This window comes from Colobus angolensis, unplaced genomic scaffold (genome assembly GCF_000951035.1).
Source record: "Colobus angolensis palliatus isolate OR3802 unplaced genomic scaffold, Cang.pa_1.0 Scaffold108, whole genome shotgun sequence".
In the NCBI taxonomy this organism is placed as follows: domain Eukaryota; kingdom Metazoa; phylum Chordata; class Mammalia; order Primates; family Cercopithecidae; genus Colobus; species Colobus angolensis.
In genome coordinates, this window is record NW_012111808.1 from 149114 (window position 1) to 163026 (window position 13913).

General features: G+C 37.4%; 1 pseudogene across 1 annotated transcript; it reads left to right on the forward strand.

The window, feature by feature from the left end:
- The first annotated feature begins 4807 nt into the window (after positions 1 to 4807).
- LOC105516738 lies at positions 4808 to 6059 on the forward strand (annotated as a pseudogene). The gene has a single exon (XR_001002535.1). The product of XR_001002535.1 is annotated as an NADH dehydrogenase [ubiquinone] 1 alpha subcomplex subunit 9, mitochondrial pseudogene (transcript).
- Positions 6060 to 13913: the final 7854 nt, after the last annotated feature.

The window sequence follows — 13913 nt, forward strand, 5'->3', positions numbered from 1 at the left end:
AAAAAAAGGGAAAAGAAAGTTTCTGGAATTCAGAAAGTATTTATTTTAGCCACTTTTTACCCCAGGCAGGGTAGATGCTTAACAATTTGTTTTCAAACATATGAAAGAGAGCTGGTTCCTTTATCGAAAATACTGCCACCTCTACCTCTATTTTCATCTGTTAAAATGTATTCATCTTGCAAATCCTCTGCAAAGTTTTTTCCTAATCCCCCTCTCTACATATAATCTCTTCCTCCTTAGAATCCCCATTGCACTCCATTTTCTTGGTGGTAATTATCTTAATCAAGCTTGAAATAAAGACATCTGTTTATTTTATTCTTTTCCCAACAGCACTCCATCCCTAACCGACCTCATATGCTATAAGCTCTTTTTGAAGATCATGCACATATTTCTGCCCCTTGTCTCTTCTATTATGGTATAGAACAGATTTTCTTACAGATAGGGAGTTCATATTCTTTTAATTTTAATTTTATACTTATGCAAAATGACCTGCAGTTTATTTGCTCCTGCTTCTGCTTCTCACATGGCAGAGTTATCCTGAAATAACATCATAATATCCACTCCCCCTTTTGTTTTGTAAATCAAATAATTACTAACACTTATTATGAACATTCCACAGTGGTATCACAATATTGCCCATATTTCTATTTCCTGCCACTAACAACTACAATACCCTCATTTATGAATACTTGTACTGTTTTTGAAAAGATCTATTTCTCCCATCCTGTGCTGGATAGATATGCTCATTTTATCTACTCACCCTGATGTTACATCTCAGGTTGAACTAGATAGACTCTGTGGGAATCCTGAGGATACAGTTTGCTTCACTGAATGACTTGTTAATCCACATAGGCCAAAACCCTTCTGACTTCTCATTTGTAAAATGATATTTTAAAACCTTCATCATTATTTATTAAGCATTCACTATACCCAGGGAACCTAATAAAAGAGCCTGCAACAAGCTTAAAAAAAGACCTCCACGTGCAGCAAGGGGACATGATGGGAACTCTTACCCAGGGTCATTCCATTTCAAGTGCTTTACATATTAAGAGGCTTCAATCATATATGAGTTCAGGTACACAATTTATAAGAAGGCTAACAAATTATTCTAAAGGAAAGATTGTATGTCAGTACCAAAGAAGTGACAGAATGAGCGACATCGCAGCTGGAGCAATATAGTAAGAGAGGAATAAAGACAATAGTAGAGGTTAGTACAGAGTATTAAAAGGGAGAATAAGGTCTTTTATTCTGGAAAGATAGGAACAAGTTGTACACATCGAAACAAATACTCTAAACACTTTCTTGTATTCCTGTGGGAAGGAATTGTTCAGTTTATAGTTACACCAAGTACAATAATGATCAACTCTATTCAAGTCACAAAATTCCCCCCAAAACAAATCATGACAAGACTCTTAAACAGGCACATTAAAAAACAAATTCAAATTTGTCTGCTTTTCACACCAGACAATGAGGCAGATCCTTTCTACCTTTAGCTTCTCCAGGTTTAAATCAAGTCAAAGAGCAGCAGTTTTACTTATGAAGTTGGTTCATCAAAAAATCTCTCTTAAAATTGATAGTTTATTTTTTATCTTTGGCCATATTTTCTTTACCCACTTTCATTTATCTGAGTGGGGATAATTCTTATCTCTTGCTGTGGAATAAATTAATTAAACCCAAGTAATCAGTTTTATGTAATCAACTCCAGTACTGCAAGCACCTAATAATTATAATAAGAAGCATTCATGGTAAAAGTTTTAAAATTTATAACCCTTTTTTAGTTTCCTTTTCAACTTACAGCCAAAAGAGGTATCAACTATTCTTATTATTTCTATACTATTTGCTGCATAGTCACAGAACTTAGAGCTCCAGGGAACCTTAGAGATCAATTCATTCATTTTTACAGATGAGAAAAAGAAAGGCATTTAAAAGCAGGACCAAGTCTCCTGATCCCTCACCCAGTGTTGTTGCCCCTTCATTGCACCTCCTCTCTGCTGCTATGTATGTTCCTACACAGGATATCTTAAGCCGTATTGTCAACTACCATTTGAAATACAGTTTTCAAAGACTATTTTGACTAGAAACCTCCATATAAATCATGTCTAAATAATTTGGAATGTGCTAATGGAGCTTCACATTGAAGGCTTACCTCTCAAGTCTACACATTATATTCATCAGTTAGTGTTTCCTAGGGTAAAGTATCCCTTACTAAGAAATTAGTTCATCTCAATTATCAAATCCAGCTTCCAAGAATTTGAAATTAGACCTAAACAAGAAATTTAGGTAAATAATTTCCATTTAATTATACCTTAAAGACATCTGTATGTTTATAGAAAAAAAATAGTTTTCAGCCAAAACTCTAAGAAAGCATGTGCTGTTTGCAAAAGGTACCTTTCAATGAAATGTTATTTCCTATTTTGCCAAATATAATTTGCAGTTGTGTATAAATAACCTTTCCAATTGCTATAGAAATAGTCAGGGATGGATTGCACTCTAGTCTTAATTTTTCATTTCGTTAAGTAAAATTCATTGTATATGAAGAAAACAGCTAAAAGGAGATATACTTCAAAGATGCAATTTTCTATTTTTTTCATAATACTTTCCTCAAAATGAAGCATCTTGTGTCAAATTTAAGAATTAGCACTAACTTTAAAGAGGCATTGTTTCACTGCTGAGTGGTGAAACAGTACTCCAGAAAAATAATAAAACTGTCTGATAAGTCTCACAAAAGTAAACTAAAGTTAGCATTAAAAACTGTAAAAAAGCAAACAAACAGATAACCAAAAACCTCCCTGATAGAAATGTTTCCTTGGTTACTTTTGTTTCCAGCTTTGGTTTTTATTCAATGGGAAGATAGTTTCATTTATGTAACCATTATATAGTGTCATATAACAAAATATGCATTTATTTCTGAAAATGGTATTTCAAATGGAAAGTATGAGGCTGACTGGCTTCAATGGCATATATTATTGATATACATTAATATAAACTCATAAATCTGTACAACAATGAACTGAAAATTTTTTAACGTTTAAACCTCTTGAAGTCAAAATTTATGCCTGTTATGACCATGATGATAGTTCAGGATCTAGCCCCGTACATGACACATAGTAAGTGCTTAACAAAAATGTCTCAATGAGTATGATAATATGAATAGTTTCTATATTAGTCAGGATCCTCCAGATCTAGCAACAAAATATAGAGAGGCAAGTTTAAACAGAAATAAGTTGTATTATGTGAGACAAGTAGCAAATGTCTGCTTCTGGCCAGTCACATACGTGGTCCTTGCCTTAAAGAAATCCTGTTTGCTTATATGGCTTGTCAGCATAGCTTCATAAACCCCAAACTTAGTGACTAAGCACATCCCTCTGGAAGAATGTCTTGAAGACAATAAACGAGATAGAGTGTAGGTCCCGGTAATTCTTACCTGAGTCACTGTATTTTTAGAAAATATAAGTTCAATAATCCTAGCCCCTGCCTTTTCCTGTATATAAAATAATATCTAGCAGAGTTAACAACTATGCCTCTTTAGTCTATAAGCAGATACACTCTCACACCCAAACTTCGATGTGTTTTTACTTTAATGGAACTTCTGAGCACATGCAGCACCTCCACTCCCTGCTGAATAAGCTGTGGGATAAAATACTGCTTTGGAGCAGTCTAACAGAAATTCTCTGAAACTTTCCCAGGTTGCAATCTTCAGTAAGACTGAATAAAACTAACTTTAAATATTTAAAAGCCCAGTTTTTGTTGTTGTTGTTGTTGTTGTTGTTGTTTTTAGTTGAAATTAGATAACATGAGATAACTTTGAGAACTGGACGTTCAGGCTCCAAGGTTCCTCGCCCAGAAATGACTCCCAAAACACAGAGTGGGACTATTCCAGGGAAGAAGCCTCTGGCACTGCTTCTGGGCACACACACAGTGGCGTGCACTACTGACACTGAATGACACTGGTCCCTGAACTTGCACATCAAAACTATCACCTCTTTTTTGCTATTCCTTGCCAATACAACAAACAGCAACCAATATACAGAGCTCACACTATGCTTTCTAACTTCTGTCCCTGGTCCTATAATCATTAGCATATAAACTATTTCCTAGGTGTGAGTTTTACCAAATATTTCCTCCTAAGATCAAGATGACATTACTATTCTTTCAGCTTTTACTTTTTTACCACCACTCAATTAATCATTAAACCAATACTATGTAATTTAGGTTTGCTTTATAAATAGCACCACAATTCTAGTTATAAATGTCTATACCAGTCAAGAAAGACTAGGTCAGGCTGCAATAACAAAAGAAAAGTCAAAAATAACAGTCAATAAAAGTAACAAAAGTTCATCTCTCATTGTTACTACATGTTCAGTTTGGGTCAGCCTAGAGGCTCTGCCTGTTGTAATCACTCAAGGATCCAGGCTGACAGAAGCCCAATTGCCACAGATTTTTTCAAAGATTATAAGCAAGGTAAAGATGAATATGTCAAATCACATGGGCTACTAAAGCTTCCACCTACATTTCACTGACCAAAGCGAGTCAAATAATGGATACCTATAAGTCACATGATAATCCACAACTCAAAAAAAGGTAAGAAAGTGCAATTCTACCATTGCCTAGCAAGATAGTCAGACATTTGATATAAGACGTTTATGACTAAACAGCTTTAGAAGGTAGGATTAATAACATATTTCTGAAATGCAGGAAATAGTTTCTAAATACTCTGATCACAAAAATAATGACAAATATTTTCTTCACTATCTAAAACTGTTACTCTCAAATATGTACCACTAACAGCTTTTAGAAAATACTTTTTCAGGGGTTGTCCGGGTCCTGCCAATGTCACGTTCTGCCATTACTGCAATAGCCACATCAGTGTGTCATGGCCCACCCTGTCGCCAGCTTCATCATGCCCTCATGCCTCATGGGAAAGGTGGACGTTCCTCAGTCAGTGGGATAGTGGCCACTGTGTTTGGAGCAACAGGATTCCTGGGGCGATATGTTGTCAACCACCTTGGACGCATGGGGTCACAGGTAATCATACCCTATCGGTGTGATACATATGACATCATGCACCTTCGTCCCATGGGTGACCTGGGCCAGCTTCTGTTTCTGGAATGGGACGCGAGAGATAAAGATTCTATCCGACGAGTAGTGGAACACAGCAATGTGGTCATCAATCTTATTGGGCGAGACTGGGAAACCAGAAACTTCGATTTTGAGGATGTTTATGTGAAGATTCCCCAGGCAATTGCTCAAGTGTCCAAGGAAGCTGGAGTTGAAAAATTCATTCATGTTTCACATCTGAATGCGAATATTAAAAGCTCTTCTAGATATTTGAGAAATAAGGCTGTTGGAGAGAAAGCAGTGAGAGATGCGTTTCCAGAAGCCATTATCATAAAGCCGTCAGACATCTTTGGAAGAGAGGACAGATTCCTTAATTCTTTTGCACATATGCGTCAGTTTGGTCCTATACCCCTTGGTTCTTTGGGCTGGAAGACAGTTAAACAACCAGTATATGTCGTAGATGTGTCCAAAGGAATTGTTAATATAGTTAAGGATCCCGATGCCAGCGGGAAAACCTTTGCTTTCATTGGTCCACATCGCTACCTCCTCTTTCACCTGGTGAAGTACATCTTTGCTGTGACTCACAGATTGTTCCTCCCATTCCCCTTGCCACTTTTTGCCTATCGATGGGTAGCAAGAGTCTTTGAAATAAACCCATTTGAGCCCTGGATAACAAGGGATAAAGTGGAGCGGATGCACATCACAGACATGAAATTGCCTCACCTGCCTGGCTTAGAAGACGTTGGCATTCAGGCAACACCACTGGAACTCAAGGCCATCGAGGTGCTGCGCCATCACCGCACCTACCGCTGGCTGTCTGCTGAGATCGAGGATGTGAAGCCGGCCAAGACTGTCGACTTTTAGTGCCTCCTGAGCAGCTCTTGGTTTTGGTGTCTTTGGGGTCAGCCCATGTGGTTTGAGCACCCAGCCAGGTCGTCTCTTTAGAGGATCCTGTACACAGTTCCACTATTAAAAACATTTGAGGTTGAAAAAAAAAAAAAGAAAATACTTTTTCATTTCTAGCTTAGTCTCAATTGAAGATAAAAACCATATATCATTTGATGAATCATATTTGATGTAGTAATTTTATGCTGTGCTAGATAACCCTAGGATGTCCAGCAATAATTCCTACTTTCTGGTCTACACACCTGTGTGTAATCTTCTTCCCTGGAGCATGGGAGACATCTATAACTTGCTTCTAACTATACAATACATCAAAAAACATGAAATATTACTCCCTTGATTATGTTCTCTTATGTAAAGCTCTCTCTAAGCATACAGGTGAGACACTCTTCTGCAAGCTTTGGAGAAACAAACAGCCATGTTATAAACTTTCCATAGAGAGGTCACATGGTGGGGAACTGTGGGTGCCTTCTGGGCTCTGGAAACAGCCTTCAGCTGAGACTTTCAGTCATACAACCACAAAGGAATAAAATCTCCCAACAATCTTAATGAGCTTGAAAGTGTATTCTTCTCCAGTCATGCCTGCAAACGAAAATGCATCCAATATCTTGATTGCAACTTTATGATGAACTGAAGTAAGCTACGCCTAGAATCTTGCCCTATGAAAGCTAAAATAATAAATGTGTGTTTTCTTTTAAACTGCAGAATGTGTGGTAATTTGTTATTAGCACAATACAGCTGTTTATGACAATTCAGCTCCACTATCCTTATTTATCTTTTGTATCATTTTCCTCACTTTTTAATTTAAACCTTTTTCTTGATATTATTAAACTTACAGAATAGCTGCAGGAATACTGCAAAAATATCCAATATAGTGTGTACCCAAGTTCACTAGTTGTTTCTATTTTGCCCATTTATCATCCTCTCCCACATACATGTGTATTTGTGCTTGTGTATAACTTTTTTCTGAACCATTTGAGAGTAAATTGGAGAAATGTCTCTTTATCCCTAAACATATAGGTGCCTATTTCTTCCCCACAACAAAAAATGGAATTTTCTTACATGACAGTTGTGAAAGGAAATTAAATCTTAGGACCCCAAACTCATTTAAGTCAAAGGGAAAACTCAAGCTGGGAACTGGGTTACACAAACCTACTTTCTCCTCTTTGGTTCATAAATAAGGTGGCTACAAGATGAAAAGCTACATACCTCCTCCATATTTTGCCCACAAAAATTTCCCAGTGAGGTGCCAGATCTTTACTCTAAGGTATTTCTGCTAAAATTTCACCATGGCAGTGTAAATTGACAGCTTATCCTTACAGGTGCAGTCATTCCCCCTGCCTACCAGACACAAATGCATATCCAATTGTTCACCTGACCCTTTTATCCTTTGTCGTCTTACATAAAATGCAGATTAATTGAGCCAGACAAAGGCATGATTATTTTTCCCCACCCATCTCTTAAATGAAAATTGTGTACTTCTCAATATTCTTCCCTTTCCCCCTTTAAATTTGGAGCCCTCGAAGTCATCTTTGAATAAAAGTATAGACCTGTTTTCCAGGACTACATCCTTAACTTTGACAAATAAACCTCCTAAAATAATTGAGACTTGTCTCGTCATTTATCTCGATTAACACAGTATCGTTATTTTTAAAAGAAATGATATGCTTAATTTTCTAATCTATAGTTCATATTCAAATATCATAAGTTATACGAATAAAGTACTTTATTATGACACAGGCTCTCACTCTATCATCCAGGCTAGAGTGAAGTGGTGCAGTCTCAGCTTACTACAGCCTTGACCTCGTGGACTCAAATTCCTCCCACCCCAGACTGCCAAGTAGCTGGGACTTCAGGCGTGAGCCACCGTGCCTGGCTAATTTGTGTTTTTTTGTAGAGACATGGCTTTCCCATGCTGACCAGGCTGGGTCTCAAACTCCTGAGCTCGAGGGATCCACTTGGCTCACCCTCCCAAAGTGCTGGGATTACAGGTGTGAGTCGTTGTACCTGGCTAAATAAAGTGCTTTATAGCTAGTATTTTTTATCTCCCAGTCCAGGATGCACTTTCAGGTCATGTCACATCACTTCAGTTTCCTTTATTCTGGAATTGTTTCTTGGCCTATCTCTGTCATTTGTGACTTGACATTTTTGAAGCATACAGATCAGTGTTTATTTGAGACTTCCTTATGATTGAATTACCATTTGCATTTTGGGCAGGGATATTACAGAAGTGATGTGTCCCTTCATTATATAGATCCCAACATTGCGTTATATAGGTCACATTATATAGAAGATATCTGCATGTGGGTTGTTTCTGGCATTGAAATATAATGAACCAGAATGTTATAAACATTCTTATACAAGTATTTTTATCAACATTTTTATTTATTTGAGGTACCTATCTAGAAGTGTAATTGCTATTTCATAGAACACGAGTATGTTTATCCTGATAAGAAACCACTAAACCTTGTTCTAAAGGTTCCTTTGCAGCATAAAATTTATAACCCCACTTTCTAGCTGTTTCATCTGTTTATATCCTTGCCAACGTTTTTGTCAACCATTTTAATTTTAGACACTCTGGTAGGTTTGTCATGTCACCTCATTTACGTTTTAACCTGTTTCCCTTATGTCTGATGATGTTGAGCCCTTTCTAACGTGCTTATTGGCTATTTGTATAACTTCTATTGTGAAGTGCCTGTTCAAATCTTTTACTGATTTTTGGCATTGGATTTTTTTTACTATCGAGTTGTAGAAGATCTTTATATATTCTGGACATAAGTTCTTTGTCAGATGCATGTTTTGCAGATGTTTCCCCAAATCTGTGGCTTATCTACTCATTTTCTTAACAGCCATTTGATAAGCAGAAGTTTTTAATTTTGAAGTCAAATTTATCAATTTTTTTCTTTCTTGTTATTACTTTATGTATTTTTACTATATTTTGCTAAAAAGTGTGCAGGTTTCTTTAGCTATATTAAATTATTTCCTAAATAAGAAGAGTGTTAGTGATTTTAATAACATGTCTATAATTTTTAATTATTTTATTCTATTTAGCTTTTTCTTCATACTTTGTCTAATCCAATAGTTCTCAACTGGGGGCAATTTAGACCCCTAGGAGTCTATAAAAGGACTGCTGTTAGCATCCAGAGCATAGAGGTCAGAGATGTTATTAAACATACTACAGAGAACAGTCCCCTACAACAAAGGATTATACATCCCCAAATGTCAATAGTGCTAACATTGAAAAACGCTTTTCTAATGTATAATCTGAATTGGAGGGAAAAGGGTGGGAGGAACACTACACAAATCTTGGTTTTATTAACTTACAACTGAGATGATTACATGTTTGAGCCAATGAAAAGCAAATGATAGCATGACTCACATGCAAGTGCCCAAGCTGATCTGAAGTCACCACTGGGACTTCCTTGGTTACAGAAATCTAAACCAATGCTTTTCACAACTGAAAAAAAAAGAAACAAAATTGAGAGCAGATTTACCTCTTATAGAAGGAGTCTCATTAGTAAAGGGTTACTGCTCAAGCTAAATTAAAACAAATCAGTGACATTCCTCTCTCCATTATGTGCACAAATCTCACATAAAAATCAATGAAAGCCACATATGTGTAACTGTGACCAGAATGCAGCTAATTCCAGCTCTGACTTGCTATTCCTTCCAGGGCTCATAAACCCCACAACAGTTGCTCAGGAACAGGGGGACCCAGTGATGAATACAGCAGCTCAAGCCAAATCCTGGATGAATTGTCCAGATCATTCTGTTCTCTGGTTTATTAGGCAGCAGAGGAATCTTAAGGTTCTGGATGTGATCACAACTAGAGCAGAACTCCAGGGAATAATTCTGAATCAAAGGAGAAGCCACTGTACTTATAAAAACAGTCTATTTCTCCCAATGATCAAAGTGGCCTATATGTACTGTAGAAAATATAAAAATATATAAAACTCTAAATAAAAATACTACCTATGAACTCATCATCAAGAAGCCATCACTATTACCTTTGATAGATTTCCTTTTAGGTAAACTTTGTCTCTCTCTCTCTCTATATATATATATACATATTTTTACTTACTTGAAGTCTAGGTTTATACACGATTTTGTACCCTGGCTCCTTCATAGAACATTTCCCCATGTGGTTGATAAAAGCTTCGAAGTATTAAGTGTTTAGTTTTGTTGGTTTGTGTGTGTGTGTGTGTGTATGTGTGTGTGTGTGTGTGTGTGTGTTTGAAAAGGGGTCTCTCACTGTGTAGCCCCAGCTGATCTTGAACTCCTGGGTTAAAGTGATCCTCCTGCTTTGGTCTCCCAAGTAGCTAAGATTATTTCTTTGATGTGTACTTTAGTAGTCAGTTACCAGATTTTACCATAATATTTTTAAACCAACTGTTTATTTCATTTTGGATTTCCAGATTGCCTCTTATTTTCCACCATTCCAGGTAACACAGTGGCAACTGTCTGTGTGCAGATATGTGTCTCCATATTTTGTATTATTTTTAAGTATATAATCTATAAGGGGAATTCCAGGAATATAATTTACACTGTTTAAGACTCTTTATATGAAATAAATTAATATTAACCTACCAAATAGAGCCAGTAGAGTTAAAAATCTTCTGGGTTGATAGTGAGATGAGGGATGATATACTGCTCTGGGGAAGGTAAATTGATGCAATTTGATACCTTCCCCAGAGCAGTATATTGCCCTTCATCTCACTACCAACTCAGCAGATTTTTAACTCTACTGGCCCTATTAGGTATGCTAAAATTAATTTATTTCATATTCTCCCTCCTGGAAGGAGGTGACAGGAGAAAGGATCCCAGCAAATAGACCTGTTAGGGATAATTTAGCTTTCAGTTGATAATAATACATCATGTTTTGCTGCCAAATATCAAGATAGGAAACACAGAATTCAAGCAGCCTAGAAAACACTGATCTGGAAATATAACAGTCTTGGCTTTTTTGGGTAAGAAAAGTTTAGGCTTCATACAATTTTTTACAAACTCTCCAAGTACATTCACATATATATAATCCAATACAGTGTATTTCAAAATCAATCTTCATGTATGTGAAAAAAAAACACAAAAAGTAAATCACGACTGGTATTGTTTCCTGCAGCAGTGAAAGGATCTGAACTTAAATATGATTACTGTGCACAGTTGAGTTGTGTTGATGAGCACCAGAAAGGGTGTTGAGAACTAGGAAATGATCATGTGAGAGGAATAAGCAGTCTGTGACAGCCTGAGGTTGAGTGTTTTCACCTAGTGGGGCTCAGAAAACAACATTTCAAAATATGTTGCTTCAAAAAACTGAGAGAACCTAAGCAGCAGCAAATGCAGAGAAGGGTTTTCTCTGAAGTTTCCTGTCTACCTAAAGGCCAGATCCCCTAGAAGATAGCCAACTGCTGTGAATCCCTTCTCCAGATGTCTCATCAATTTGAGGAAACTGATGCCTAACTCAGGAAGGAAGACTAAGTTGACACTACACCAGTTCCCTGTCCTGGGCTATTGCCTATCCTTTAGACCCATTCATCTCCCTTAAAAATCAATTACTCTTCCTCTCAAATTGTCTACATTCCCCCACTTCCCTCTCCCCTATGATGACGGTATTTAAACTTCAACCATCTGGTACTTCTTTCAGTTTCACACTTTGTTTGACTCCTGTGTGCTTGCACGTTGATGAATTTGTGTGCCTTTACTCTTGTTAGTTGATCTATTGTCAGTTTATCTCAGCGGGCTCAGTTATCAAATCTTCAGAAGGCAGAGGGAAAGCTTCTTTTGCTCCAACACACTTAGCCACCACCTTTCTGGGAAGACAAATTGTTTTGACTCTGTTCTTTCTTCCCCATTTCATACATTTAACTATATTATACTTGCTCTGGGAAATAGAAATGAGAAAGAGACTAGGAAAAGAAAAGCAAGATAGAAAGAAAAAGATGGTCTTTTGATAACAACAACAAAATCAATGTAGGAGATTGGGAGAGAGAAAAAGTCATCAAAGTAATACAGAAAGCTGACGAAGCTGGGTGTGGTGACTCATGCCTATAATCCCACCACTTTGGGAGGCCAAAGTGGGAGGATCACTTGAGCCCAGAGGTTGAAGACCAGCCTGAGCAACATAGTGAGACCTCACCTCTACAAACCCCCACCCCCTCCAAAATTTAGGTGGGCATGGTGGCACGCACCTGTGGTCCAACCTATTTAAGAAACTGAGGTGGGAGGATCATTTCAGCCCTGGAGGTCAAGGCTGCCATGAGCCATGATCGCACTACTATACTCCAGCTACGGTAACAGAGCAACACTCTGTCTTTAAAATAAAAAAGGAAAAGTCAGGCCAGTGGCTCCTGCCTGTAATCCCAACATTTTGGGAGGCCAAGACAGGTGGATCACCTGAGGTCGGGAGTTCGAGACCAGCCAGTCTGACCAACATGGAAAAATCCCGTCTCTACTAAGAAATACAAAATTAATCAGGTGTGGTGGCACATGAGTGTAATTCCAGGTACTTGGGAGGCCGAGGCAGGAGAATCGCTTGAACTTTGGAGGTGGATGTTGCAGTGAGCCGAGATCATGCCACTGCACTCCAGCCTGGGCAACAAGAGCAAAGCTCCATCTCAAAATTCATTAATTTAATTTAATTTAATTAAAAAAACAAGAATGCTGAAGAAAGTGTTTTTCTTGATTGTTGACTGGCATTTCATAATTATAAACTCCCTTTTGTGATCTTTAGATCCCTCTCTTGAGGGCATGGGCTATATCTCAAGGTTTGTTTTAGTTTATAATAAAAAGTTCAGTGCTTTACCCATAGTGGGTATTCAAATCTTTTTCTCGAATCAGAAATTACTTATGTGATAATTCATCAACATATATTAAATGTCTACTATATGACCAGCACTATTCTAGGCAAGCAATGGGAAAACAGTGGTAAACAAAGCTCTGCTCTCATGGATCCTCATGGATGATAGAATCTAGTGCAAGTTTAAAACTTTTTTACAATAGCAGGCAGCTTTTAATTTAGGTCATTTTTTTGCTGATTTGATCCTTCTTTAATGTTTATTAAACTATTATCTTGATCACTAAAGTTTTTGACTCTTCCTTAAATTTTGTGCCTAATTCAAGTGCCTCTCCCACCTTACCCTAGTCCTAGTCCTCGTGGGCTGTAGCTTTAAAAGTTCACAAACAAATTACCAATTGTCTTATTGCGGTTAAAAATTCCTAAGGGATAATGTGTCAAATTTATTGGTTTATCCAGGCCACAAAATCACAACAGCAGCAGCAGTAGCAGTTACTCATCTTTGGACAACGTTCCAGGAAAGTAAAATTTATTTAGTAATAAATAATTATTAAGTGCCTACGTTTTTTCCAGGCAATTGTCTAGAATGCGTGATATAGCTGTGAGCCTGCACACATCTTGCTCTTGACTCTAACTAAACTGTAAATGCTGTGTTGGCAGGAACTCTGGTAACACAGCTCTGACTTTCTGCTAACATCGTGTTTACAGTCTAGTTAGAGTCTAGGGCAGGATGGTAAATAATTACACAAACCATAAGGTAATATTAGTACAAGTAAGTACTCTGAAGAAGATAAAACAGGATAATGGGATAGCATGGGAGTGTAGGGGTGGGCTATGACTGAAGCATTGACTCTAAGGAGATAACAATTGAGATGAAACCTCAATGATGAGAAGGAGCTAGAAATTCAACAAGCTGAGGAAAGATCATGCCAGGAAGAGGGAATAGCAACTATAAAGGCTTTGTGTTATGAACAAGTTTTGTTGTCTCAAAAACTTAAAAGGCCTGTGTGGCTCTAGTCTAGAGAATGAGGGAAAGAAGAATGGGTCAAGTGAAGTTGGGGAGGTTGGAGAACTAATCGTGTAGGACCTTGTACCACTCCCTATGAAAAACTTACTTTTTTATTTTTCTCATGAGTTCCATGGGAAGTCACTGCACTACTTC